The sequence below is a fragment of the Harpia harpyja genome, chromosome 10 (assembly GCF_026419915.1).
Source record: "Harpia harpyja isolate bHarHar1 chromosome 10, bHarHar1 primary haplotype, whole genome shotgun sequence".
Classification (NCBI taxonomy): domain Eukaryota; kingdom Metazoa; phylum Chordata; class Aves; order Accipitriformes; family Accipitridae; genus Harpia; species Harpia harpyja.
The window spans coordinates 35,349,495-35,377,219 of record NC_068949.1 but is presented as its reverse complement, the minus strand read 5'-3'; the positions used below and the strand labels follow the sequence as shown (position 1 = coordinate 35,377,219).

The 27,725-nt window shown below is 43.5% G+C and overlaps 1 protein-coding gene and 1 long non-coding RNA gene across 6 annotated transcripts in view; both read right to left on the bottom strand.

The window, feature by feature from the left end:
* The window catches only part of SHOC2 (SHOC2 leucine rich repeat scaffold protein), a 72,149-nt gene extending 56,907 nt beyond the window's left edge, over positions 1-15,242 (bottom strand). The window contains exon 1 of one of the 4 annotated variants that reach the window (XM_052798703.1): positions 15,146-15,242. The gene's annotated coding sequence lies outside the window, so the exon portion shown is untranslated. The other 3 variants (XM_052798702.1, XM_052798704.1, XM_052798701.1) reach the window with 3 other exon arrangements.
* Positions 15,243-24,176: 8,934 nt separating this feature from the next.
* On the bottom strand, positions 24,177-27,483 carry LOC128147322 (uncharacterized). Of its 2 annotated transcripts, XR_008236995.1 has the most exons (3): positions 27,046-27,483; positions 26,292-26,630; positions 24,177-24,578 (listed from the first exon to the last, which is right to left on the bottom strand). It is a non-coding gene; the product is annotated as an uncharacterized LOC128147322 (long non-coding RNA). The 2 variants fall into 2 exon arrangements; XR_008236994.1 differs by having other exon boundaries at positions 26,292-27,483.
* Between the last annotated feature and the right edge of the window lie 242 nt (positions 27,484-27,725).

Below are 27,725 nucleotides of genomic sequence, written 5' to 3'. Positions count from 1 at the left end.
GGTTGAAGTAATCCAGATGAAAAGAGAATTAGCCCTTTTCAAAACAAGTGTAATCCAAAAAGTATTAGACATATGCAGAAAGCACTCAGAAAAGGTATACAGACTCATGAACCAACTAGAAGGACTGAACAAATTTTAGTATGACAACATGCTCCAGAACAATATGTTCAAAATCAGGGTACTATATTTATATACAAACAGTATGAGGATACAAGGAGAATATCTGAGGAAGTGAGAAAAGAGCTCCTGAACAGAAGGAAAAAGAAGAAACTGAAACACTGGAGAGGTACCTGGACCTCTAAAAATAAATAAATAAAAATTAGGTTAACAAGGAAGTTGATTAATTAATTTTAACAAATACTTGCTTCCTATTTGTTCCTTTTTTTACTCAAACGTTCTCAAAATAGTGGGAAGGGAAGAAAAACCACAGAATGACACTTTCAATGAAAACAGAAAGGATCATAAAGAGAACGGTACAGGTAAAAAAGAGATGACAACCACCAGCATTTACCTGAAGTGAGACAGGAATACTGGGTACAGACTGCAAGGAACTATAAATATGACAACGTATAGGAATAACGACCAAAGAGCGGTAGCAGACAGACAGGCAGGACAGCAGAACTAGAGAAGACGTGGAGAGTAGGACCTGAACTGGTGTGTCCCCTGCAACGGGGCATGGCCAATGCCGCCTTCTCAGCATATGCTCCCTTTGCAGCAAGGCGCAACATGCCAGTGCTGTATTCCTCCATCCTGTCCCAAGCCTTTCTCCATCCCTCCCTTTGCTGCAAGGCAAGAAACAGACAAATTACACCTTTATTCCTATGCAGGGCTGAAGGTTTAGCATGTGTCTGATGAAACCTTCTCCTCCCTACCAGCCTCCAGCTCCTGTGATTCTTGGACATAAGGTTGTACAAACAAGGGCAGCTTCTCTCCCCCCCCCCCCCCCCAGTTCCTCCTTCCTCCCCTTCTCCAATTCTCTGACAATAATTCTTCAAACAGAAGGTAGAAAAGAAGTTGCAATCCGAAGAGCTGAATGTCGCTTGTCTGTATCACACAAATTCCTACCAAACCAAAAGCTTCATAATTCTTCCATGGACAGTAACGTAACTGGTCTGACAATTGTCAGTATTGGCTTAGTATTAAAGTATAATTAAATGCTATAAACATATGTTTTAAATTTCTTTTTTTAAAAATGAAGATAGACATAAAATAACTTTATATTAAATCAGCATCCTATGGGGATCAAATTCAGACATGATGCAAATAAAGAAATTTTAATTTAAAATTATTCTTGCTTGCTAAGGCTAAATTTGATCTGTGGTTGTGAGGACTACCAGTTGGAAGCATGACTGAGAGAAAGAGGTTTTAATCACGGCCTCTGTTGTTTGACACATTGTGTGCTGTCCTCTAACTCCTAAATTCCTCATGTCAGATCTGTGCAGATGATACTATTTCACTGCTCACTTCTCTCACAACTAACCTCTAGCTTATGTTACAAAGCAAATAACATTACCACTAAATCCAGGCCAGATGATCCCTGCCATAGTCAGGCTCATTACTGCAGACTGCATTCAGCATACTTGATCTTATGCAGTACCACCTCTTTCATACTTCTAGCATTTATTAATAAACTATCATTTTAATTCAAGAGCTCTTCATCTCTCCCCAGAAAAATGTGATAGCTTCAAGGGATGCTTTTCTGGGTCCACTTCCTCGCTTATATTTACAATCACACCATAATTCTGTAGGTATCTGCCAGAAAATTGCCTATCCCCTCCATCTTTTGGCCGTGGTACTAGTATGTCTAGATGAGGCTACAAAGTGTCATCTAAGAAAAAGTTCAGTGCTTGAAGTATTTGTTGCCCAAACAGCCCTTCCACCCCTCCTTCAGAAAAAGGAAGCAAATCATTGCCCTGTAAGGCACTTCTAGCCTGCGGACTGCTACCAAGCTATGCTCCCCTGCATGCTCCAACATAACATTCATGCTTGCATATACAATATATGAAGCTGCTAATAAAGATACAAAAGCTTGAAGGTTAAATAGAAACAAAAATCTCTAGAATGCAACAGAAGTTACTGACATTCACCACTTAGTAGATTATATTCTTCCATGGAAAGCAAGACAAAGACATGCAAGATATCCATAAAAATAACTTCAGCAGAAATGAAACCAAAAAACTCTGTTTTAAAACTAAACTTAAAAGGCTTGGGGTTTTGTTTAAGAGCAAGCCTTACAGAGTTCACGTGACCATAAATCAGACTTTGGATATCTGCACATGGCACCACGAATGCAGTATTTTCAATGTCTGGGAGAGACCAGAAAAAGCAAGAAGGAAATGGCCGTTTCACTCTCCACTCTACATTAGATCAGCAAAAAGAAAACGTAGCATCTATGAAAAAGAAAAACATCAGTTAATCGGAGTTTGACTTTTCTCTGAATTTGGGATTCAGTTATCAACCATCAGCAACCAATTTAAATACCACTACAAATCCAGTATACTGTAAAATTGGAACTGTTACAGACCCCTAGGGCAAAGGAAGGTCCCTACAGGTTGCACCTATTTGGGTTTCCCCTCTGGGATCAGAAATAATTGCAAAGAGTAATTGCGTTTGATAGCTATTTTGGGGATCTGTGCTCATACACCAATAAACAGTTCCCAAAGACAGGCACAGAACTAGGGAGCAACTAAAAAAAAAACAAAACCAAAGAAACAAACGAAACAAAACAAAAAAAACAGCAACTCAAGCAGTGAAATTAATTATTCTTCAACAAAATCATTACTTAGTGTAGTGCTAAAGTAAAATGAGAACGTAAAATTTTATTATTTCAGCTAAGTGACACAGTGCTTTTCTTTTATCTTTTACGAGAAGATTCAAAAAGTTGCACATGTCCTTACACTCAAAAAGCAAGCATGAAGCCAACAGAGGACACCTGAATCTTTCCACTAAAGAAACAACAGTAGGAAGACCAGCTGTTCACTGTAGGTATCTCAAGAAGAACATTGAAGTTTGAGACTACTGAAAGAAAATACAATCATGGTTGGTTAAGTGGGGGTTTCTGAGCCATTAAAATCTGTGCTTTCACTGAAATTTAACTATTAAGATCCTAGCAACTAAAATGTCTTCTCAGGAGAATTAACACAAACACTTTAACAAGAAGTAGAAGCTACAGCCATACTCCAGCATCAACCCAGCATCTCCTGGATTTTCCTTTTAAATAGTTTTTCAAACACTGAATCAACAGAATACTGCTTAGCTTAAGGGATACATCAAGCCCAAAGAAAGTAACTTCCCTAAACACTGGGGGGGGGGAATAATAATCAGATATTTCTAGAGAGCAAGACCATTACAATGAGCACACTTAAGTCTTGAAGTCTTATTTAAAATAAATAATAAAAAAAAAGAGATAAAACAGCAAATCTAAATTGAGCTGAAAAAAAGTACCATCAGTTCCAGTTAAAATTTCTTCCTCACCTATATTATCATCAGGAGCTCTCAATTTGTTATTTATTATTTCTAGATATTGTTTCAAATATTAAAAGACTTGCATAAAAGCCACATTACTTCTCCAAGAACCACTACATGCCATCAGAAATACCAAACTAAAGCTGGGAGTGATCCACAAGTGAATTTGGTGAACTTCACAAACAGTCCAAAGTAATCCCCACTTCTTTTTTTTTTTTTATGTATATATAGATATATGTGTCTATCTCACTTATAATGGTACAGTTACAACAGTGTCAGCATATCAGAACATCTCATACTGAAAAGTGAACCTTACAGACAAATGAAAAGCTTGACATAAAAGAACCAAATTCCTTGCACTGGCTAATTAGTCTGCTCTGTGATCACATGTTTAAGCTTTCATAGCAGAAAAGCTCATTTCACTTTGTCACTGCTTTTCAAGCTGGGATATTTTATTTACATTAGGCTACAAGCACTAGGCAGTGCTAAAAGCTGCATATTAATAATAATCAAAACCGAACAGTACTCTCAGATGTAAAGTGCCCATGGTCACATTAGATGAAGAAAAAGGACCATATAAGCAGTCCCCCCCATCTGACTGATAACAGGACTTACAGTGCTCGCTAGCAGCAAGAAAAATAAGAATCCAAATGAATCCTAAGTGTTGGGGTTCTGGAATTATCATCTCTATAGTGGATCAATGTAAACCTCATATTAGGGCAGCCACCTGAAAAGTGGTCAAAAACTGGGTGAAAAGTAACATTTCTAGCATTAATTCTATTCTACCCTGTTAATCAAGTTCTGCCCATTTACTTTTGGTAACTGAAAAGCAGCATGCGTTTTTACTGGATGAATATATACACACACCTGCAGTACATATGGAAGAGCCATCAAAGTACAACCCCACAAAGGTAAACTTGTTAACTAGTTCCTTAGTCTCTCATTTAGTTCATAAACCAGGTTATACAACACTCAATTTATATAAAATCATAATTAAAATAGATACCCAAGGCAGTTGCCCATCTCACCCCCTGTTGCTTGAGAAAGTTGCTTAGAGAGGAAAGAAAACTTACTCTTGATAGGGGAAAAAAGGGTCTGAGCAGTCATTTTACACTCTGCACTTAAAACAGACAGCTTGAAATTCAGTCCATGAGCTTTTTACAGCCACACACAACCCGTGCAGAACTCTCTCTGTAGCTCATCACCCTTTGCTGATCATCTCCAAACATGACAAACAAGTCACTGGTTTATCATTGAAAAAGTACATGGGAAAAGTTCAAATCATTATTAGGTTTCGATTTAGAAAAAGCAGTAGATAACAATCAGCAGCATTTTGGAAGTAGCACTCACATGCAAACCTTTCATGCTCTCTCCCCCTACTTTTATTTTGAAACTTTATACCTCTAGACAGACTTGCAAACAGAATAACTCAATGGTAGAAGCATACCAGTTACTTGCAGAAAGTCCACGCATGCACACATACTCTTGGTTAAAATGAATGGAGGCAGCATACATCGTGTTACCCCGGTATAAGGGAACACAGACAAGCAGCAGCAGTGAGTAGCTTTCATGCACTATACACCCTTTTGCCTTGCATTAACTTGTTTCTGTGTCACAAAATAAGAAATTTACAGCAAAGATTACAGAAACTTATTCTGGAAAATTTATTTTTGTTGGAACTGAGTGTAATGTATTTTCACTGCTAATTTAAGTGGCTTCAAAGATGAAGAGGGACAAAAAAATGACATTGTAAAAGTACAAAATGATGGGAAAAATCAGTAGAAGCAACTCTAAAGCATGCTTTTAGATTACCATAGTACACAATTGATCAGTTCATATGAAATATTTTTGCAAGACAGCCAACAAGCTGGCCCAAAGAACCAACGGTGTACAAACTGTGAAAAGTCTCCCTGCTAACAAAAAAACAGTTTCAGTAGACATTGGAAGTCACAGAAGTGAAAGCTGTGACAAACACAGATTTCTCATTCCAAGACTTTACATGTTGAACGTAACATAAACATTTGCCTAAAGAGACTGAAGTTGTATGTCCATAGTTTATACACACCATTAGCTTTGAAACTACGATGACAGCAGCTCTCTTTTAGTATTATTAATAGAGGATCATTAAAGAAACGAGAGGTCACATACAGACTACAACCACTTCAGGATCCTTTCAGGCAACATGACTACTTGTTATCACACCGCATGTTCAAAGATCTAACATGCTACTCTCAATGGCTTTCATTACCGACAAAAATTTCACGGCCGTAACGGTTTCGCACCCCTTTGCCTTGCTCTGTCTTTCACTCGTCTGGAAGGAGTGAGGAGTTTGGGGTTGGGATCCACCTATGCTCCTTACTGATGGTGAGCTTGGTGTGGGTCACACAGCTGCCTCTCCAAGGCACGTGCTGGAACTGGGTTTCAGCTCCCACCAGCTCACAGGAGGGAAGGCAGAGCAATCCCATTGCTGCTGTTAAAAATCTTCCCTTTAATTCTGTGCCTTAGTTTCTCTACTCTAATGCAAAAGGGATAGTGCATATCACATAAAAAGGTCAGAAGATTAATTCAAAGCTATAAAAGGCTACAAGGTCTTTTTGATACTATAACAGCAAGTTTAGAAATAACTATGATTTTCTCAGGGCTTTTGAAGCAGAACCAAAAGCAAACATACATCTTGAGAGATGTGAGCAGCTGCTCCAGAAGAGAAAAACTAGTTCCTTATTCTCCTCTCTTTCTCTTTTATTTTTACACAACCTGATTTTGAGAAAAACGTTTAGGTTTTCGTTACCACAGGAGGGCAGGAGCTTGTAATGCTAGTGCTGATTTCTTCTTAGAGAGAGCAGAACAAACAGTGGGAGCTGGAACACAGAAAGAGCCAAGTCAGAGACCCCGAGCGTGATGAAAATTCAGTCCTACCAGCAGAGTTAACTGCTTGTTAATGCAGGCGTATGCATCCCATCTGCTGGCTACAGAAGAGCTGGAATGGTTTCAAAAACATTCCAAGACAGACATACCATCAAATATATGATGCGAACGTGTGATCCATACTCAAAAGCTTACCCCACTGATTTCGGCAGGACTGAGTATAGACACCAACACACACAGGCACCGAGGTTGCAGGATACGAACCATGTCCTTGTCACACGTTGAGAACAGAAATCCTTCCAGTGTAATTTGTTTATTCATTAATTCTGATTTCAGGAGAAAGTTCTGGCTTGCAACCAGCAGCTAATTGGTTCAATAAACAGCATCACAGTTTAGAAGAAGAAGAAACCGTGTTACTACAGTGAGAGCATGTAACTGAAACCTGGATATCTGTTTGGGTATGACTTAGGACTTCTTAAAAGAGCTAGACTGCAAAGAGCCAGTTTTAAAAGACAAGACAGTATACACTTTAAATGCAAGAAATAACTACCAACATTTATCTGAAGACTTCTTATGGGGAAGAGAAAAGAGAAATTACTACTGTAAAAACATGACTCATGATGACCTAAAACACAAAAAAATAAATTTATGGATGAAGTCATGGAAAAAAAAAAAAATCCAGGTTGTTGTATTTATTATGTGAATTGCAACTCATGGCTACACCATTTAAACTTTTGTTTCCTTCCTAACTAGGCCTGCCACACACAATGTGCTATCAAGAAAGCTGCCAAACAATTGTTTGAATATTCTAAAAAGCAAATACGTAGCCCACCATGAAAAACAAATATGATAACCTGAAACCTGCCACTATCTGCACAGTGTCCAAGAGTTCAAAAGAGTTAGAGGGACTTACCAGAACAAAATTTGCTGCACAAAGACAAGTTCCCAGGTATCTTAATTCATGTTACTTACTAACATAAATTTCCCTTTTCATGAAAAGAAATAATCTAGAATCTTAAATTCAATATAGCTCATGTAACTGCCAGTATTATAAAATTCTCTTTAATAAGAAATATTTTAGGTTTTGCAAGTACTGTACAATAGCCATTAGATTTTAAAATCTATTAGAAAAGTAATTGTCACAGATTTAGTATGCTAACAAGAACATTTGAACTGAGGCTTCATTTAAGCCACCCATCCCTTCAATAAGAAAATTGTGCAAACCACTCCAAATTATGCATATTTTATAGGATTTTTCTTGGCTTTAAACCCTTTGATTGTACAATCATTTCTGTACAAGAAACATTTTTAAAAGTCATGTACTCTATGTCAGAAGCAACAGCAAAATGGGTTTTCATGATAAATCCTTCACATTCCGCTATGATCAGCATTTTGCGGGACTACACAGATAGATTCTCTGGTAGCCCTTCACTTCCTTGTTTAGGAGGTCACTTTTTTGCACTATTTCTTTTTATAAAGATCTATTTTTGACTGCTGTGGACTTTTGTTTACACATTAAGCCACCTGATGCCTCCAGGAGCCATATAGTTTGCTAGTGAAGTCATTTTCTCTCTGCTACACATAGCAACTCCATGTAACAAAATGCTTCTAAACAGGACTTGGTATTTACAGCAATCTGAAGACTCCTCTTTGCACGGTTATCCCTTAGAATTAAAAGAAACGCACAGTTCTGCTTTTCTGCAGTGGCTGACTCAAGGAGGAGGGGGAAGGGGAATATAAAAGAGCACAAAATTCTACCATCACAATTTCAGAAGTTCATCTAATGAAGAGAATAAGGATTACTCAATTATTTCCTTGCCTTGGACAGCTGAGGGTTGAGTTGGGTTTTTTTTTTGTTAAGTTGGGGGGGAAGGCACTGAGAGAGATTATAGGATTTTTTTTTTTTTTTTAATGAGGATGGAATAAACTCCAGTATTTTGCTGGATTAGGTATAACATGAAGGAAAAATAAGACTGAAGCTAAGAACCTGAACCCTTTCACAGCACAAAGCACTTTACTCAGCACCTGCAGTTGCACTGTATGTATAGCTTTAGCCAATTATCCACAAATTTACTAGGACCTTCACTGCTGTGCTATACAAGCTTTAAGTTAGTGACATACCAAATTTGCTTTCTTTTGTTAAAAAAAAAAAAAAAAAAAAGAGAGAGAAATCTATGCAACAGTTAAAACAGTAAAAAAGATATTTTTTTTGCTTTTTTTGACACAACACGAGTATTTCCTCACAGGACAATTATCAATAAACACAATGCTGTGTATTACAAAACAGATTATAACCTAACTTTCAGCCTCAAAAAAAAAAATACAACGCTGAGAAATCTTTATTATACAGAAGACTGGACAGTTCACATGTGCTACAATTACACGGGTTACCACTACTGGCCAGTCATAGGAGAGAAGCCTCATACCAAAGAGAGATCAAAATCCCCTATTTGCCAAGATTTAGATGGCTGGGACACAGGAGAGAGAAAGGAAAAGGAAAAGAGAGAAGTCCAACTCCCCATGATCATTGCTGCACCTTGGCTGCAAATAAATATCAGGCCCTGGTCTTTTTGGCTGCCAGTCAGGTATTTCTTCATAAAAGTAATAAATATGTTTATTTTTCTTCCAGTCAACACAACATGCCAGACCAATGGATTGTTCTGACCATTCAAACTGTCATGAAACACCTCTTCAATTTCTGATTTATACTAATTCCTATTAGGATGGAAACACCGAAAACATAGATCTAAATACAACACCAAATCCTAAAGTGGTTTTGCCATATTCTTTGAGGTACTAAACCAACATTATCTGTAATATCTAATGGATAATTAAAATCCAACTACACATGAAGTATAAATAAACTATAGCTTCAGGTTCTCAGGTGTCAGGGTTTCAAGATTATTTTTATTCTTTCACTTAACGTTATTTAACCCTGTATTTTCATGGCTATCACTATAAATACTTATTCTAAACTTCTAGCAGACACAAGTTTTTGACAGGATAAGTGTTAAGAATACTGTATTATAGTAATATGTATGTTGTTTGCAGAATGCTTCATATATAAGTGAATCATCAATCATCATATAGAAGTTCTAAGTAAATTTATGGTTTCTTGCAATACTATCACTTACTGTTTCAGAAAACTGTTTTCGTAACTTTAGTTCCAACAACAGCGTCATTCATCATATCCTTAACCTGAACAACTACTACTGCTTTAATATGTGCAAACAAGTGAAAGAATGACAAGTTACTAACATCAGATATATTTAAAAAAAAAAAAAATGAACATTTGATTTAAACATGCCTTTCTTGCTGCAGTTTCCACAAAGTAAACAGCGTAGAACAGAGCAAACCCTAGGATTACAACTGATTAGCCAAAAAATATAAATAATACTTTAATAAATTACCCTTCCAAAATTTGACACAATACATTAATAACAAGGCTGCAGCTACAAGAAATTAATTCAAACCTTTAAAAGATGGCATTCTATGATGATTTTTAAAGCCTCTATGCATCTACTAATCACTAAGAGTCAAATAAGGGATACTAATTGGCGTTGTGTTTAACAACTTTGTAAAGCAAACTTTTGACAGATAAGTGATGGCAATCTGCCACCAGTTCCCAAAAAGAGCGTCCGCTTTCAGTCACATCACTGTATCGACACTTTCAAAGGAAATTCGGGGTGCTTCTGGTAAAGTTAGTCATAAATCACAGAATGTTACAGCACCAAAACAATGGTGGCACAGTACTTTGCATTCCTTATGCATAAAATATTCCCACAGACATCTATAGGATTTCTGGAAATAAATGCAAAACCAAGTCTCAGGCAAACATGTTTTGCAACTCGATATAGTGAGTTTAGAAATAGTTGGTGAAAAACTGCTCAAGCTTTAATTTTTTTTCCTCCAAGCGCCTGTATCAACCTGTGGGCTGAAAGGAGTGGGAGACTAGAACATGGGTAAGTTAAAATTGCACCTCACTGCAAACAGTCTTCACTATTTAATAAAGATGTGCTTCAGAACCCCTCTCCAAAGCAATACCAACCACGAACAAGATCTGTGCTACAGAAAGAACCTATTTTAAAGCCTAGCAGTCAAAGCAGCGAGAGAGTGAACTGAGATGTGCTGCAATATTTATGCAGCCATTATAATGCAAATGCATAAGGTATTAGAAAGGCTATTTGCATTGGTGCACAGCCCCTTCAGTCTATGTACAATGCCAACAGAAAGAACAATTAGGATGCATGCATAACAAAAAGCCTCCGACCACAGGGTAGGCAGGTCCACTGAACCGGATACAATATCTATGGGATCAACAGGGCTCCATGGAAATGCTGTCTGCCCCATACATCTTGCTCATACGTAGAATATGAAGCATTTCAAGACACAAAAGCACGTAGAGGATTAGCATGGCAAAGGTAAGAGCAAGCTACAACCAATTTACTGCGAGCACCAGTCGCACGTTTCTCAGGATGAACAACTGGGCTGGAGCACAGCTCGCCTCCCCAGGGCTGCTCCTCTCTGCAAAACCCCACCACCACTAACAGACAAGTAGCAAACTTTCAGCTATGCTAAAAAATAATAAATTAAGAAACGTCTACACACTTTCCTGTGGCAAAAAATATTCTCCAGCACTTTTTGTAACAAAAAGGGAGGCAGACGGGCAAATTAGGATCTAATGTACATCCACTCTGAGAACATCAACTACGCTTCCTTTGAGAAATCAAAAAGCAAATAAATACGTTCAAGTCTTTCCTTTTTTTTTTTTTGTTTTTTACATGTACACCTTAACGGTAAAAAAAATACTAAAAGAACCAAGTATATAGGCATACCAGATTGTTTTAAGAAGTTCTTTGACCATGCATCCTAGTATTTATCTACACCAATTCACAGCCTCTTAACATATTCTCAGGCCAATCAGCATGTCTACAATTATATGATAGGCTCTGTTCTCTCATGTATTTCTCTTGTAGAGCAATACAGATAAAGTACTTCTTAAACTGCAACGATCTTAAAACAGTCTAAAATTAACTACGTGGTACAAAATTACTTTTTTAAAAGAAATTATAAACACTGCATAATTTCCATACAAAATATATCCATTACCTAGAGGTTAATGACAGAAAAATTCTTAAGTTATTAAAATTCCCTTTTTATCCAGAGACCATTGTTTTGCTATACTGAAAATGCCTTTATTGAACGAAATTTGGTGTCGGAGAATGCCCAAATTTAATAGTACGTTTCAAGCTCAAGCAGTGCAGCAAAAAACAAGCAAATTAAGGTCAATGGCTAGTACCGCAAACATTACCTGCTTATTATACAACCTGTTACATTTTATCCCGGTACATTTTGTAACATAGCGAGACTACTGTATCAAACAGACTAGACTATATCAGCCGGTACTATTTTAATGTAAACAAGGGGGGTTTTTATCTGTACAATCTAGTTACAACTGGCTGTTTAATCTTCCCTACTGTGTCCTCCCCAGCCCTCTCACACACACGCACGCACACACACACCCAAACCCACCAGAAAGAGACAGAAATACCTCCTCTGAGATGCAGTTGCACGCAGTAAAAATAAATACAAGGTATTACAACGACAGAAAGGAAAGCAAGCCTCGCTTCAATTAAAAGAGCATCCACAAAGCTGCCGCACAAAAAAAAAAAAAAAACCAAACCAAAATTAAAAGCAACGAGCCTCGAAGCATTTTGGGTGGGAAATGCCACTAGCCAAGCGGTGCGAGAGGGCACAGCAGGCTGGACACGGGCACACGTTACCGGCTGCGGGCCGGGAGCGACCCTGCAGCCGGGCAAGGCACAGAGCCAGCCGAAACCCACCCGCTGAGGAGGGCAGGGGCGAGGTGGGCATCGGGGGTGAGCCATCCCGGGGGGGCTGCGGCGGGCGAGGGGAAGGGGCGAGCGCTGCCTTCCCCTCCCTCTACGCACACAAGTTTTCATCTTTCTTCAGACACGAAGGAAAACCTGCTGCTGGAGAGAAACAGCTCCTTCTTAGCGCCCACCCAAATCCTCCACGACAGTATTTTGGAACATCTGAGATCTCTTAATGCAGTTTTATTTCCTTATCATCATATTAAACCTTCCCGAAAAAGAGCTGGGTTATTCGCAGGGCTTCCACAGCCTTGCCAAGAAGGCATCACAAAATGCGATCCTTCTCATTCACAACAAGCAGAAGATACTTTTACTGCCTCAATTCAATTAACATGCACGAGCACCACGCACACATGCAAGCACATACATCCACCTATTTCATGGGTGCCGTATACAGGTCAGCAGCAGCCGGCTCGCACGGTGACAAGCCAGGACCGCGACACACACACCGCTTCAGCAGAAACATTCTTTTCTAGAAAGCCACAGCCAAGTAACAATCAATCCAAGGGTTTCCTAAAAGGCACACGCACAGAGATCTTCCGAGCAATTAATTTCTGTACATAGGCTAAAAGTGCAGAAAGACAGCTGGAGAAAATACTCGTCGTCTGAAGGAATCCCTTCAATCACACAAAATTCCTGGAGGAGAATACACCCGTCAGTGCGATTTAAGTGTCAACATAACAAAGGAACGCCCCTCCCAGCACCTCCTGCCTTACAGATATGTCACGCTGGAAAGGAAAAACTAGACCGGGGAACGGCAGCTATTCACGATCAGCACTGTTTATCGACCCTACCCTTGCCATCACCCCTAAGAAAAAATGTTGGGGATTGTTTAACATTTCTAGAAAGAGCAGAATAGAGGGATGTGGCAGAAGACAGCATCCTCTTTGAGGATTCCTCGGTATTCCTCAAAGGAAGGCTGTGGACACAAGGAGAGCTTTGTCCGGCATCATCTTTCTGTATTACAAGATTACATATAAAATTAGTTTTGCCTGATGTACATGTTTTGCCTTGCCACACGTACAGAAATCCTGATGGCTGACAAACATTAGTCTAAATTAAAAGGAATCCAGCTTCAAATTAGTAAAATAATCTCCCATTTTACTCATCCAGAGCAAAGAATAATTACACAGAAAACCAAAACAGTCAAACCCAAATCATTCGACAGGAATTAAGAGGATAAGGGTGTTACTAAAATTAAAATGTATGCACAACAGCGTAATAACAAATTCCTAGGATACAGTAAAACTTTCCCAAAACCAGGCTAGGATTATATCAAGATCACCATACAACATATGCCTGAAATATGGCTGTAAATAAGTGTGACTTAATTTGACCACCACCTACTTTAAGCCCTTGACTGTATAAATAGAAGCATCCAATAATGACTAGTGACTAAAAAAAACACAGTTTAGAAGGTAAAAAGAAGAAACAGTAAGTAGAAAGTCAAACGTGCGAACAAGAAACAGTAGCAAATTAAGACCCTGAAGGTAATTACTGAACCCATCCTGATTTCTATTTTGATAGTCCCAAAAAATCCTGACCAAGTACTGCAGCAATGACAATACACACAATTACAACTCCCTGGTCATGAATATTCTGCCTCGAAAGTGTCTGCACATGTGCAGAACGGAATAAACCGTATGCTTCCATAGTCCCATCTCAAATACACGAGTTAAAAACTACTAGTACTAATTTCAGCACTTTGTAATTGTTTTCTCACGCGTTACGACTTTTTATTCCATCTCCGTACTTGCTCCCGAATAAGCTGGTAGAGTCAAGCAGCAACACAGTTTCACTACAGTTGTGCTGAATTTCTGTATAGCTCACGCCCAGTTGCAATTTTAGTCAACACACATGGCTGTTCACCTTACCTAAGGTTACTACAGCTTTTTAACGCGCTTCCTAGAGAAAGATCCGTGCAACTCAGTGCAAACACCTTCTACAGGCAAAAATACACGCGGGAAGCTGTCACACCGCTTTCTCTGCGACGCCTCCCCGTTTTAAACACCGGGAAAATCACCTGGCTAGGCAGGAAGGCGACGACTTTCGAAAGGAGATTCTGCCTCTCCGGCTGCATCAGAACTGCCACAATAAACGCATCGGGTGAAACAGGAAAAGAGCCTCACGCCTATACGAGAGGGTGGGGGACAGCACTCCCGCACGCAGAGGCAGAGGTAATCATTACCCGGAACGCCGGTAATCATTACCCTGAGCCTCAGTGCCACTACACACACGCGAAGCCTCTTACACTTCTCTCTGCCGGCCCCCGGTACCGGGAGCTGGAGGGGAGGAGGAGAGGCGAGGCCGTGAAACGGAGCTTCCTCCTTTCTTTTTTGGTGGTGGTGTTGTCGCCGTTGTCGTTGCGGCGGTGCCCGCTCGATGCCGTCGCCCGCCAGCCCGGAGGAGCGGGGCAGCCCCGCCGCCGAGCCCGGCGGGGCGATGGGCCGCCCCCGCCCCGCCGCACGCAGCCAGCGGCCGGCCCCCGGCCCGCCCCACCTGCCCCGGGCCCCGCGGCTGCCGGGCGGGGCTGCACCCCGCCGGGGCAGGCAGGCACACGCACTCGCCGGGTGCCGGTGCGCGGAGCCCGGGCGGGCTGCCCCGCCGCCGACCGACCCCCCCCCCCACACACACACTCCCGGCCGCGCCCCCCGCGCGGTTACCTGCCGCCCAGGCCCTCCCCGCCTTTGTGCCCGCGGCCTCCCGCCTCCCGCCGCCGCCGCCGCCCCCGGCCGCCGCCAGGCCCACCCCACCCGCTGTCAGCCGCCGCCTCAGCGCGCCCCGCCGCCCCCGGCGGCGGCCAGCCCCGCCGCGGCCCCCGGCCCGGCCGCCCCGTACCGTGCGGCTCCGCCATCCTCCCGAAGGCGCGCTCGGCCCCCCCCCCTCCCCGCCCGCCCCTGCCGGCCACCGTCTCTGCGCACCGAGCCGTCACGGGACTCCCCGCCCACAGACCTCCCGCGGCACCACGGGGGCGGGCCCGCCGAGGCGCGGGGCGGCCGACCGCTTCCAGGTTACGGCGCCGCCGCCATCTTGGCGGCGGGCGGAAGTGGCCCGGTTGCCCCTGGCGACGGCGCAGGCGGCGGGGCGGGGCGGGGCGGGGCAGGGCCGGCGCCGGGCCGGAGGGGCGCCGGGCCGGCCTCCCGGGGCGGGAGCGAGGCGTCCTCAGGCAGGGCTCCCCGCTGCCTCTGCCGCTTGCCTCGGGGTCCCCTAAGCCCCGCGGGGCCTGGCCGCGGCCCGGGCCGCCCCGCCGCCGCCGCCCCTCAGCGCCCACCGCTGCGGCGGCGGGGCAGCGTGAGCAGGTAACCAGCCCGGCGCCGCCTCACGCCGCAGCCCCCGTGGCCGCACGTCCCGGTGAAACCTTCCGTCGTGTCACCGCCGCCACACCGGGCAGAAACTTGGGTCGAGATGTCCCTGAGGGAGGAGGACAGCCCATAGCTCCGTCGGTTGCTGACTGCAGCTCATTGAAGTACCTCAAGAGCAGGAACTACCTTCCCGCCGGTCCAACTCTTTAACTGGGGAGTTTGCCCCCCAGGACAGACAGGATCAGAAATTCTCGTGTAATGAGCCCATACGAAGTCGCTTTTCTCAGTGCCGTACGTGCGTCGCACAGCTCTTGCTGCAGGTCACCTTTAGCTACTGAGACATTACGGAAGAGATGGACCGGGCAGCTGCGACATTCCCGTGTTTCTGTTTTCTACAAAATCGGGACCGTCCCCGGTTGGCACCTACTATAACCTCGCACCAATGTGCCGACTGTTCTTTCTGTAGGAGATGCCGCAAGCGAAGCGTGACCAAGCTGCCCTTGCAAGGAATATGTGGGAGCTGCAAGAAATGGCGGTAGCCATTCAGAAGGTGGCAACCATGCCTCTGCGTAGACAAACATGCTCAAGTGTGACAGAGCATCTGCCATCAGTCATCATTTGATTTCAGATGGGATTTAAAAGCAACTTCTTTGACGACCCGTCATAACAAACTTTTCGGTATTTTGCTGAGAAAGGTTTAGCTTTTTAATGCTAAATTCTCAGGCAGTTGCAGTCAGCTCCTGTCAAGCCTAGAGGGGTTCTGCACTGCAGTAGTAGCTCAACTTTCTAATTTCTAAAACACATTAGAGCTAGTGGGAGTCTAATAATTGATCTCAGTACTTGCTGGTCTGGACTAGTCCCGCTGGCTCACATTCAAAAGGAACGTCAGCCACCTCAGCAGAATCAAAACCATGAGTAAATCTGGGAGCCATTTCCTACATCAGATAGTCAGATCTAAGTATCTGCGCTATTTCCATCAGTTTTTTACAAGTTTTGGCAGCCATCGAGGCTAGTTTCAGTGAAACGAGGCTATTCATATTTGATTATCTGGGTTCTGCCACTTTCCTTTGTGTGATTCTTTGGCAGACCAGACAGTTCAATGTAGTAACACGCTTTACTAATAAATGCTGGACAGCATTAAAAGCAGAATTGCCTTTTCGGCATAATGGGTCACAAGGCAGAAACCAGGTGTAATTTCCTAGTGACAATATTTCTTACAATGACTGGATGTTTATTTGTTGTTATTACTCAGTAAAACGTTCACTGCGGACAGTGCCCCAATCCCCTACAAGACATGGAAATACATGCTTTGCTCTGAAAAGCTTGGAGTCTGAAAGAATTCTTTCTTCTGTAGCTTATTTGAACACAGACGGATGTCTACGTACAACTACATCTTCTGTATTAAAGACCACAGTGTGTATTCACCATGCATAGGGAGGATCTGAATGTCTTGTTGACCATGTACTGTACCTTTACATCTCTCAGGCTCTTTCTGTGCAAAGTGCCACTCACTGCCCAGTTGCTTTAACATTGAAGAAGTATGTACAAAGGATACATGCTACGTGTACTCTGGTTCTGTTAGAGATTTTACTTCTGTTTCTACTCACTTCGCTTTCAAAAATATAACTTGAAATCTAAGAAAATGTTACTTTATACTCAAAAATCCTGGTTTGCTCTTTTCATGATGAAACATAAAACTGAAAAGCAGATGTAAAGCAGAGCAGGACAATTGTCACTAGACAAGGAATCAGCCAAGAAATTTACACTGGTAACTCCACCCTTTTGCTGCAATTCCTTAAATATGTCTTATGAGATGAGACTGATACTCTGGTAATACTTGTGCCAACAATTAGAACTAACGGACATTTTTGCAAAGGCAGAATTCATACACACAAGATTTGGTTTTAATCTGCACAAACATAGTTAATTTTATATCCTCCTACTGGATGCTGGAGAGCTCAGCTCCAACCTACTCCCAGCCTCCATCAGCACTGTTTGTCCCCAAATCTTCGTCGACACAGACCTGGCCCAGTGTAGAAGGTAAGTATAAGAGTCACAGTCCTTCGAAGTATTAGTTAAGGGCCTCTCAGGATCAGGAGACTACGCTGACAGGCCCATATTTTGAACCTTGTGGTTTTGTGGCTGCGTACCTCTCCTTAAGATAGATGATAAGTCAGAGGTTCCTCAGTCTCCGTTGCCCCAGAAAATGCATAGACCTGTGCGAGGATCTTGAATTACTGCCATTCACACTGAAATGAACATGAGGGGAAATATAACTAATGAGCATTTCGTAGCCTACATGCGTACAGGTTCTGAATTAAGGTTTCACTGGCAATTTCATTTGGACATTGCCTAACTTTTAAACACTTGGCTTTGCAACCTTCATAATGTTCCTTTAACACCTGTAGCATTTCCTGTGTTCCTGAAAAGGACAACTGTCAGTGCAGGATCACACTGCATCACAGAACGTCCATGGGTCATCAGCCATGTTGGTACCTTTGTACGTCCAACACAGACCTCTGCCCCTTTTACTCAAAGAGAAACACAGCAACAACAGACTGTTATCCTCCATCTAGACCAGCAGCAGAGGGGGATGAGTGTTGGAATTTGGATTATTCAGTGGATTCATAAGACCATTCCTAAGGCTATTTGGTATTTACACAGTTGTTTCAAGCATGTTTCTACAAAGCAGCGTGATTTATTAGGAGCTAGCTCTTACACAATGAACTAAAATAAAGCAATTAATTAGTTAAGCTTGCTCAAGCTGACCACAAGATCAATCTAGCAACTTCAGAATCATCTTTGACTGAATTCAGATACCTCTGATATAATAGCCCCACTTGCCTTTTCTTAATTTAGTGGCTGCCAGACTAATGAATTGACCCTTTCTCTCTTGGTCATGTGGCCTTTTCACTACCTCCTCCCAACTGCAAAATTCTTGTCATCTAACTACAAGAAAGCCCGCTCTCCTCCCCCAGGCAGGCAGCTGCTGCCGCCTCGTCCAAGGACACTCAATTCTAGTCATTTCTGTACTGCGGGCTGGGGCAGACAGCACAAGAGGCAAATTCTTTGCCAGCGGAGCCAGCGTGAAGGCCAGCATTGGGGAAGCTCTGTTCCACTTCCAGCTCTGGAAGTCAGGATGTCCCAGCGAGCACAGCCCATTGCGCCCTTTTCCACCCACATACCCCTCTGCTCTGCCCTGTGTGGGGCTGCCACCCACGGCTCTCCCCTGGTACTCCATTCCCTCCCCTCTGCCTGTCCCTGACCTCCACTTTCAAACCTCCATCACCTGTTCCTTCCCCAGGCTGTCTCTCCTTTCTTGGCCTCCAACTTTGGTTCCCCACGCCAGGTCCTAGTTCAGTCTCTTGTTCTTCATCTCACTGCCTAGCCCCCTGACTTTCTTCCTTCTTGTCTCCTTTTACTGGCAAACTGAATTCTGCTGTGTCTTCTGTGCCTCCCCTGCTGCCCGTTCCTTGCCAGCCAGTCTCAGCACGAAACTCTAATTCCCAGTTTCACTTTCTTTCTGAATCTCAATCTCCCTCTATCACATCTCAAACCTCCAAATTCCCAGACCTAGGTTTTATCTTCCTCTCATCTACACCTCAATCTACCCAGACCTTCCTGCCCTATTCTATTCCTTTCCCTTCTCTTGAATCATTGGTTTACCAGAAGTTTGGCTTCAGTCTCTTAGCCAACGGTTGCAATGGGTTTAGTCATTCTGGGGGAGAGAAGCATGCTTTGAAAGCTGATGGCATGACAAAAGCCCATTTCATTTTGTGAGCATCATACTGATCATGAAAATAGTGTGTGCCTTTGTCATTGCTTTTCTACCCTTCCCTTGAATGTCACCTTGGCTCCACTGCCTTTATTATGAGTATTACAAAAACTGGGAAGGCTGGAATACATGGCACAACTCAGGAGCTGAAGGGGAGAGAGGAAGGGTGCTAGGCACAGAAACCATACCTGGAGGATGCACATAGACATTCAGAGCCCTTGTCAATGTCTAGAAGCTAATACTCCAATGGGGTGGCTGACAACAAAATCTGTCACATTGAAAACAGAGACTGCCCAACCACAGCAAAAGCTTCTGCTTAGTGCGAGATGCTGTTGCAATACAAAGAAAGATGCAAAGAAGGGGAACCTCAAAATGTGGTTCTCTGTTGAAGGACTACAGTACAGTAAAATGTTGCTATTTTTATCGTCTGTTCCTTTTATGTGTTCAGAGTCAGGTCTGCTTACTTGAGTGACAAGACATTATTTTTGTTTTTTCTTCCAGTTGGTTCTACAAAGCAAATGTATGATAAAAGGACAGAGTTTGTTTAAGGTACCTATGTTCTCAAAACCAAGCAGCATGATTTAGGGTTGTAAAGCTATCAGGTAAAAAACAATTCTGGTCCTGCCAGCTTCAACTTTCAACTCATTAGCCACCTATCTATGTCTGTCAGGCTGTTAGCAATTTTTTAAACAGACTTCCTAGGTCTTACAGGAGCTCTTCCAGGTGGAGAGACAGGACATATCAATGCTGAAACAGCACATCCATAATGCCATGCATAAAATTATTTTCTCTTATTTACTTGTATGCACACGAACTTTTTCAAGTATGCACTGTGTCCTAACTGCCCCAGGGCCAGCAGTTCTTCAGTTTATTTAGTGCAAGGGAAAAACTGCAAATCCAGCAGGCTATCAAGCAAGCTGATCTCCAATTATACAAATGGAGAGTCAACCAGTTCAAACAATTTATGTTTCAAAGTCAACACTACAAACAACAGAAACAAGCAAGAGCTTTTTCATTCACAACAGACAATAAACTGTATTTTTTTTAGTGTAGATATTCTAGACAGGATAGTATCAGCTGTTAGAAACTCCTACTTTTCTCTGCATTGAAAGACAGGGCAAATTAAAGGCTTCAGTTGTCTGTACTTTGAAAGGGGAGAAAGGCTGGAATGAAAAACTCAGTTAAACTGAAACAGATGCTGATTATTCCAGCTCCAGTCAGGCCATCCCTAAAGAAACTAACCTTTCTTGACTTCATTTAATTCTTCTGGTACTTGCAAATCCACTTCTGACATCCCAGGGTAACTCAAAAGGACAAAGCAGGATCCAACAGGACATTCTGTGCTCTGGTGGACAAGCTTCTCTTAGCCTGGGTCTGCAGCACCTGAATTTCAGTAGGCAGTGTGCCTGCGAGGGACTAACCATGTCCAGACTACCGTAACTCCCCCAGCTAAGGGGCAAGAGGGGATGGGTATTCACAAAAGCTAGTTTAAATCTACAGAGGTTAAGCTTCCTCTGTAGTCAGTAAGATAAGCCTGTGCTTAGGCACTCTGAATCATATTCTGAAGAAATCACTTTTTCCATTGACCTCATGCAGACCCTGGGGAGTTGAGCTTTCCAAGGGAAAAGCCACTTCCTCCCCAGGAAAGTGCATTCAAGCCTAAGTGGCTGTGGGTTCACCAGCTTTTTACATGCCACACATTGCTGTTGGACTCCGATGCTGTATGAGCACTGTAGATCTGCATGCCTCCAGGTGGTACAAGACATCTCCTGCCATTGTACCTGTTTCACTTGGCTCTCATGTCAGCCTTCTAAAACTGGCTGGCACCAATAATCTGGTATGGTGTGGCTCAGATTTCATTTACACTGCATGTTGTTTCATGCCTTCAAAGGTCCGTGAAGATTAGTACCAGGCTGACTGGTATGGCACGGTATGTAGGAATGGAAGTGTAGCCCAAGTTTTTCTCTGCTGGACTTCATAAAAGGGCATATTCTGCCCCTGTTCTGCATAAAAGAGGGAGCAGGCTTCCACTTCCCCATTGTCCTCTCTGATCTTCCAGTCCTCAACAGCTATAACAGGGTAGCAGTGTAGCCTGTCCTTCAAAGAGAGAGCCTGAAGAAAACCAGTTCTATACTGTCACAATTTTTAGCTGATAAAGGTGCAAAGCCGAAGGAAGAAGTCTCCCACAGTAGCCAAGAAAGGGGAAAGGCCTCTGGGAGTGGTGGCCCCAGGAAGGCAGAACAATTTTATTATGAGTTTTTTTAAGATTACTGTAAACAACTCAACTGTGTCCTAAAAGTGACTGGGAGTGGCAGCATATCCATGCTGAGCTGTGTAAAAAAGCCAGCTGCCCCATGCCCAGGCAAGTATCATTGCCAGCAGGTTAACCAAGGCTACAGGCAGAAGCAGTTTTACTCGGGATTACATCTTGTCACTGCTGCAAGCTCTGCTGTCTGAAATGTGGAAGAAGATGAAGATCAGCTGAATAGGAGAGTCCCCAGGAAAACAAACAAGCAAACAAGCAAGCCTCATTCACGTTCTCACAAAGAGAAAAAAATTCTTTAAAAGTAATTTGGGAGGGGAAAATTGACTTGGAATAAAATATTTGCCTGCTGGTCTTAATAGCTGCAGCTCTGCTATCTATTTTCTCTCCCTCTTCCAGACTGTCAGCAGGGATTGAGTGTTCTCCTGGAGCCAGGGATGGATTTCCTGAATGGTGACAAATAGCAGTAAAGCCTGAAGTCAATTCCACAGTGAAATCATTATATAAATTGCTCTTTCCTGCAGGAAAGAGATGGATGAAAAATAAAACAAATCAGAAAATAGTATGAAATGAGTAATCTTACAGTTCAGTCATGGAAAGCAAAAAGAACAACCCCAACAATGATGCTGGCTCAGTCAGGGAGCCAGGAGTTGTAAGGAGTACAACTGTGAAGGAAAATTTCAGTTAAGGATTTCTGAAAAAAAACCTGAAAACTAGATCCTTCAGGTGCAGAATGATCTTTCAGAAGGACATCATGAAATTCCTTCTGCCCAGAGCCATGGAAACTAGAGCAGAATGAGTGTGCGCAACCCTAATATTTATTATTATTGTGGTAGTGGACAGGAGCCTTGATCTTGATCTTGTGTGGGGGGTGCTGTACAAAAAGAGCGTTCTGATTCAGAGACTGAAAGCAAAATGTAAGACCAGAAAAATGACATGCATTTGTCACAGACGCAGGGAGCACGAAGAAAGAAAAGCAGTCAGCATGCTGCCAAGTTTTTTTATAGGCCATACGGACAAAAAGAGCGTTGGAAAGAGCTCTGAAAGATGATTTTTTCAACATTAATAGGGGTTGGTTGCAAGGCTTGGAGGAAGCGTAAGGATATTTGAAATGGTAACAAGTAGGCAGCGGAGCTGGTCATCACAAGCTGATCTCAGGAAAGAGCTGACATCCCGGTAATACTCTGAAACAGATGAACAGGGATGGGCTAGGGAAAGACAGGTCTTGAAGAGGCAGGCATTTGACACACAAGAAAAGAGAGAGTTAGTAGACAGAAAAGAAAGAAGCGACACAGAGTGACGGGCTAAGAACAGTCCTGCATTGTGAGGACAAGGGCTTGGTTATTCAAGAGTTTTCTTTCCCCCTCTTGTTTCTCAGGGGGAGGAGCGGTGTTTCAAGGGAGAATACTACAATCATTTGACTGTGTGAAGAGATTTATGGTCTGACTTTACCATGTGTTAAAATATTGATTCTCTTTCTAACATATGCTTTACATATTGACATTATTTTTTCTATATAGAAGACTGACTTCTGCATACAAAAGCTGGGGCTTCATAGTAGGATCCAGCGGTGCTGGGTAAATACAAAGTGACGTAAGCGAAGCACAAGTCTCAGATTTTTTCCACTCAATTAAATAAAGATAGCAAGAGAGACACTGAGCAGTGCGTGGCGGCGAGAAGCTGGAATAATTAAACAATAATATGACAGACGGTGCATTTACGGGCAATTACAGCATGCCTCTGCTGGCACTTTAAGGCATAAGGCCAAAGACTTAAGCGATTCAAACCACACAAGTAGAGCAGTAACCTCCTAGAAATGCCAGTTTAGAGCATCTGGCTTGGGAGCCCAGAATGGGATTTACACGTAGCAATAAGACAGGCAGTCGGGTCTCTCATTTACCGGACACTACTGCTAGAGATAGAGCAGGAAGAACAGCCCATCAAAATGCTGTTTCTGTGTCCCTTGGATAATACATTTCCAGGCACTTTTACATATGTAGCAGTGAAAGACAGATCTTCACACTGAATAAGGACGTCTCCTTCTTGCCTTGTGCGTACAGCTTAAGGATACCACTGCATCAAACAACGACAGATTTAAAATACGTGTATTCAGAAAGCTCAACTAAAAGAAATCATTCATCTGTCAACTCCCTTCCAAAAACAAGGACTGGGTTAAACATCAAGCTATCAAGCTGCAGGCTCTGAAGGCATTTGTGATTCCCTCAGGGAGTCACACAAGGCTTTCTGTTCCTCGCCTTACCCCACCCAGTAAACCCAAACCACCTTCCTCCTCCTGTCTCTGAAGATGATGGGCTCTGTATCCCATGGTACCACTCAGCAGCTTAAGGGGACAATTGCATGAAATCTGCACATGTATTTTTGAAAGCATTGGTATGCATTATTCAACACACGTCACAGTCATGCTGGTACACTACATTTCTGACCTCGTCAGCACATATAGAGGTGAAACAAGCTCTAGATTTTTAGAAAGGAAGAACTAAAGAGGGAGAGGTCTGCCTGGAAAGCAAACACAGATCAGATGTCATTAAAAGCTTCTTAAACTGACAACAAAGTATGTACTTAGAACAGAAAATCACCTTCAAGATGGGTAATTCTCATGGAAGTGGCTTTATTTTTAAACACCCCATGTCTGGAGCTACATGATTATACAAGGCTCTGAACCACATTTTTGTTTTTAAAGTAAGGACTTGATTCCAGACTTTCTTGTCATATGGAAAAAATGGAAAACATGAACTTGAAAGGCTCAAAAAGCAGAATGAAAATAAAAAGCATTTTAAATGTATAAAGACAAAAACCAAGCCTCATAAACAAATGGGACCAGCAACATTGCTTCACCTAAATGCTTTTTTCTTCTACTTAGTAGGAGATGTTTCTCAAGACTTAAAATAAGTGTTGTTTTGTATCTGCAGGGCTTTCAGCAAGTGGCTGCCATGTTACGAAACTCTCTGGATTCCAGCAATGCACGTCTCTGCTGTCTGCTGCACTCAGAGTATCTGGGAAGAGGAGGAGGAAAACAAGCTTATCATTTATAAAATTATTGCTGGTTTTGTGGTTGTGAGGCTTTCTGCAGTGTACAAGAATAACTTGTTTGTGACATCAGTAAAATAAGGATAAGCAACCTAGAGCGTATTGTCCTCTCCGTGGATACCACTGTCACGCTTTGTCAAGTAACACTGGGTTTTATCTGAAGGTCAAGTCTCAGGACTTTAGGAAGCTGCATGCCATGGGGACACAACTTGAGACCTGGGCATCATTATGCTGTGCGCAAGGATGGTCTTGTTCTGACTTCTCCAGCTACGTGGAGTGGCACCAAGACAATGCACTGACTCAGCATGGTCCCACTGCAAGTGCACAGTGCTTTTCCCAGACTGAAGGGTTTTGGCAAAGTATTTCAGCTTTCTAGCTATTTCTGGCAACTGGAAAGGCCCGTGAGAGAAATGAGTGTATATTCGAGCACATGTTGACCAGAGAGGCAGAAAATGGCAAAAAATGGGGTATAACTACACTTTCTTTAGCAGAAGAAAAGATTGGGTCTCTCATCTGTAATTGGAAAACTCGCATCTTCTCTTTTTGTTCCTCTTCCAACAAAACAAGGGGAAGTAGGTCCTCTATGCCATGCTTTCCCCTCCTATCAACTATGGCTAACACCAGTCTAGTGAATAAATGCCAGCCTTACTCAAAGCTAAACCCATTCCTGTTTTTAAGGCACTTTGAAAAGTACTATATTAAACTGCAGACAATGCCCATGCCTCTCCTCTCTTTCATCCAGTCCTTCCAGTCCTGAAGGTGTTAATTGTGTTTTTTTCCCCAACGGAAAGAGGTGTCTTAAAAGCAGACTTACTAGCGACTGTCGAAAACAATCTCCAAAATCACGCCTGCCCCAGTGCTATCAGCTTTCTAGATAGGCTGCCAAGTTGGCATTTGTCTCGCTAAGAAAATGGATTTAGCACACGATGCCAGATTCCACTTCTCAGTCACTAAAATGCTCAAGTAACAAACTGAGTTGACCGTTGTTTCTTATCACCAAGCAAACAAACCCCGTTGGCAGGAAAACTGTGTTTGGGAAGTGATTCCCTACATGACTGAGATGGGCTCTGGTTGCTGTAAATGCCAATTCTCACATAATGCTGGACTCCAGGTGGTCATCGGCACTGTGAAGGATACTGTCAAAAAACCTAGCCTGCAATTTGATTTCAATGTCTTGCTTTCAGTTCATCTTCAGTTGCTCTGCAGGCCATATTCATTACCACAGGAATAACTGTTGGTTTCACAGTGCAAGATTCTCAGTCATAACTAGCTTTTACATTCAATTTTAGCCATAGCCATATTTCAGTTTTTAAAAACAAACAAACAAACAAACAAACAACTACCAAAATACTGATCTGCAAATTGCATGTACTGTTTAAAATGCCCCGGTCTACAAACATCCACAGTCTTCATAAGTCAGTCCCTAGTCCTTTCCCTTCCAATCAGTACAAAATACTAATTGGCACACGGACTAGCACACCAGACAAAAGAGATTTTCCCATTGAAATCAGTGGGAATGCTTCTGTGCACTTCAAAGGGTAGAGAAGGATGTGCCAAACAAGCATGTCCGTTTTATAGCCTCATCAATGCCAATCTTCTGACCTGAAAGTGGAATACCTGAATCACACAACAAAATGAGCCCACTTCTGTGCTGCCCCAGACCAAGCCAGAAGCGTTACCTTCAGCTGATTCCACAAACAGCAGGAAGTAGGAAACCCGCCCGCAGCTTCTGCAGGTTCTCTGCTGGCCTCCAACCCGACAAGCAGGCAAGACTTCAAGTGAGGTGGAAGCAGGCTACCTGAGGGACCATCAGTTTCCTACTCTAGGTTGCCCTAGAGGAAAAAGGAAATAGTTCTGCAACAATGCAGACAAAGGCCTTAAATAACTATCAGAGAGGTGCCGCTTACTGAAAGTTGAAAGTTTTATCACGGGTCCCCCAGCAAACCGAAGCCTTGGATCCCGTAGCTCACATGTCCACAGTGGGGTGCCTGAGCTAGCAGAGGGAAGCATGCGGCCAGCTGCATCAAGGCAGAATAGAAAAGAATGATTAGCAAAAATCATTTTCTCCCTCATTTTATTCATCCACGGCCAGTCCCTGTGCGGTAGTACGAAGCGACAAGCTCTCAGAACAATTAAAGGAATTGTCACTGCCTGCTGAGGCTAGGTTATAGCAGGATTACGAGCCTTAACTGTCAGTCCCCAAGCAAAGGCCAAGGCAGACAATGTGTGCAGGGCACACAGGCAAGCTCATTAGCAAAACCTAAACTTACAGCACATCCCGGAATCGGGACGGCGCTGAGGTATCGCACAGACACAGGGACGGACAGTCAGGTGAATCTTCCTCCACTGACCCCGGGTCACACCACAGCTTCGCGGCGGGGGATTTCTGAGGGAAGCTGCCACCAGTGGCAAGTCATCCTCCAGAACACGAACCTGCCAGGGTGTGGGGGGATCTCAGGTGCGCTGGCTGATCAGGTTTAGCGACATTTAAGCCCTCAGCGTTTAGAAAGACACCGGCTTTTACTACTGTTTACATTTTAAACAGTAGCGTGATTCACATCGTGAATCCCAAGGCACTGCCTGAAAATGAAAATCGGAACGTGTACGCCCTGGCCAAGCCCGTCTGTTAGACGGTGTCTGCTGGGGGAGGGGGGGAGGGTATTTAAAAAAACAAAAAATAAACAAAAAAAAAGCCCCGAAGCCCGAGCTTCGCGGCGAGGAGGAGCGCAGACCCGGCGGGGCGCGGGCGGGCAGGCAGCAGCACGCCGCGGGGCCGGGCAGGCCCGCGCGGGTTTAAGGCCGCCGCCCCGCCGAAGAAGCCCCGCCGCGGCGGGCGGCTGGGAGCGGCCGCGGGGGCCCGGCCCGGCCCGGCCCGGCCCGGCTCGGCTCGGCTCGGCTCGGCTCTGCGCGCTCCCACCGAGCCCCCGGCCCCGGGGCAGCCGGGCTATCGCGCCCTGCGGCCCGGTCGCCGGCGGCTGGCGGTGAGCCGGCAGCCCGGCCCCGCTGTCGGGGCAGCCCCGGGGGAACCGCTCCCGCCCCGCCCGGGGCGCAGCCGCGGGGCTGCCCCGACACAGCAACTACAGTTCCCGGCGGGCACCGCGCCGCGCAAAGGA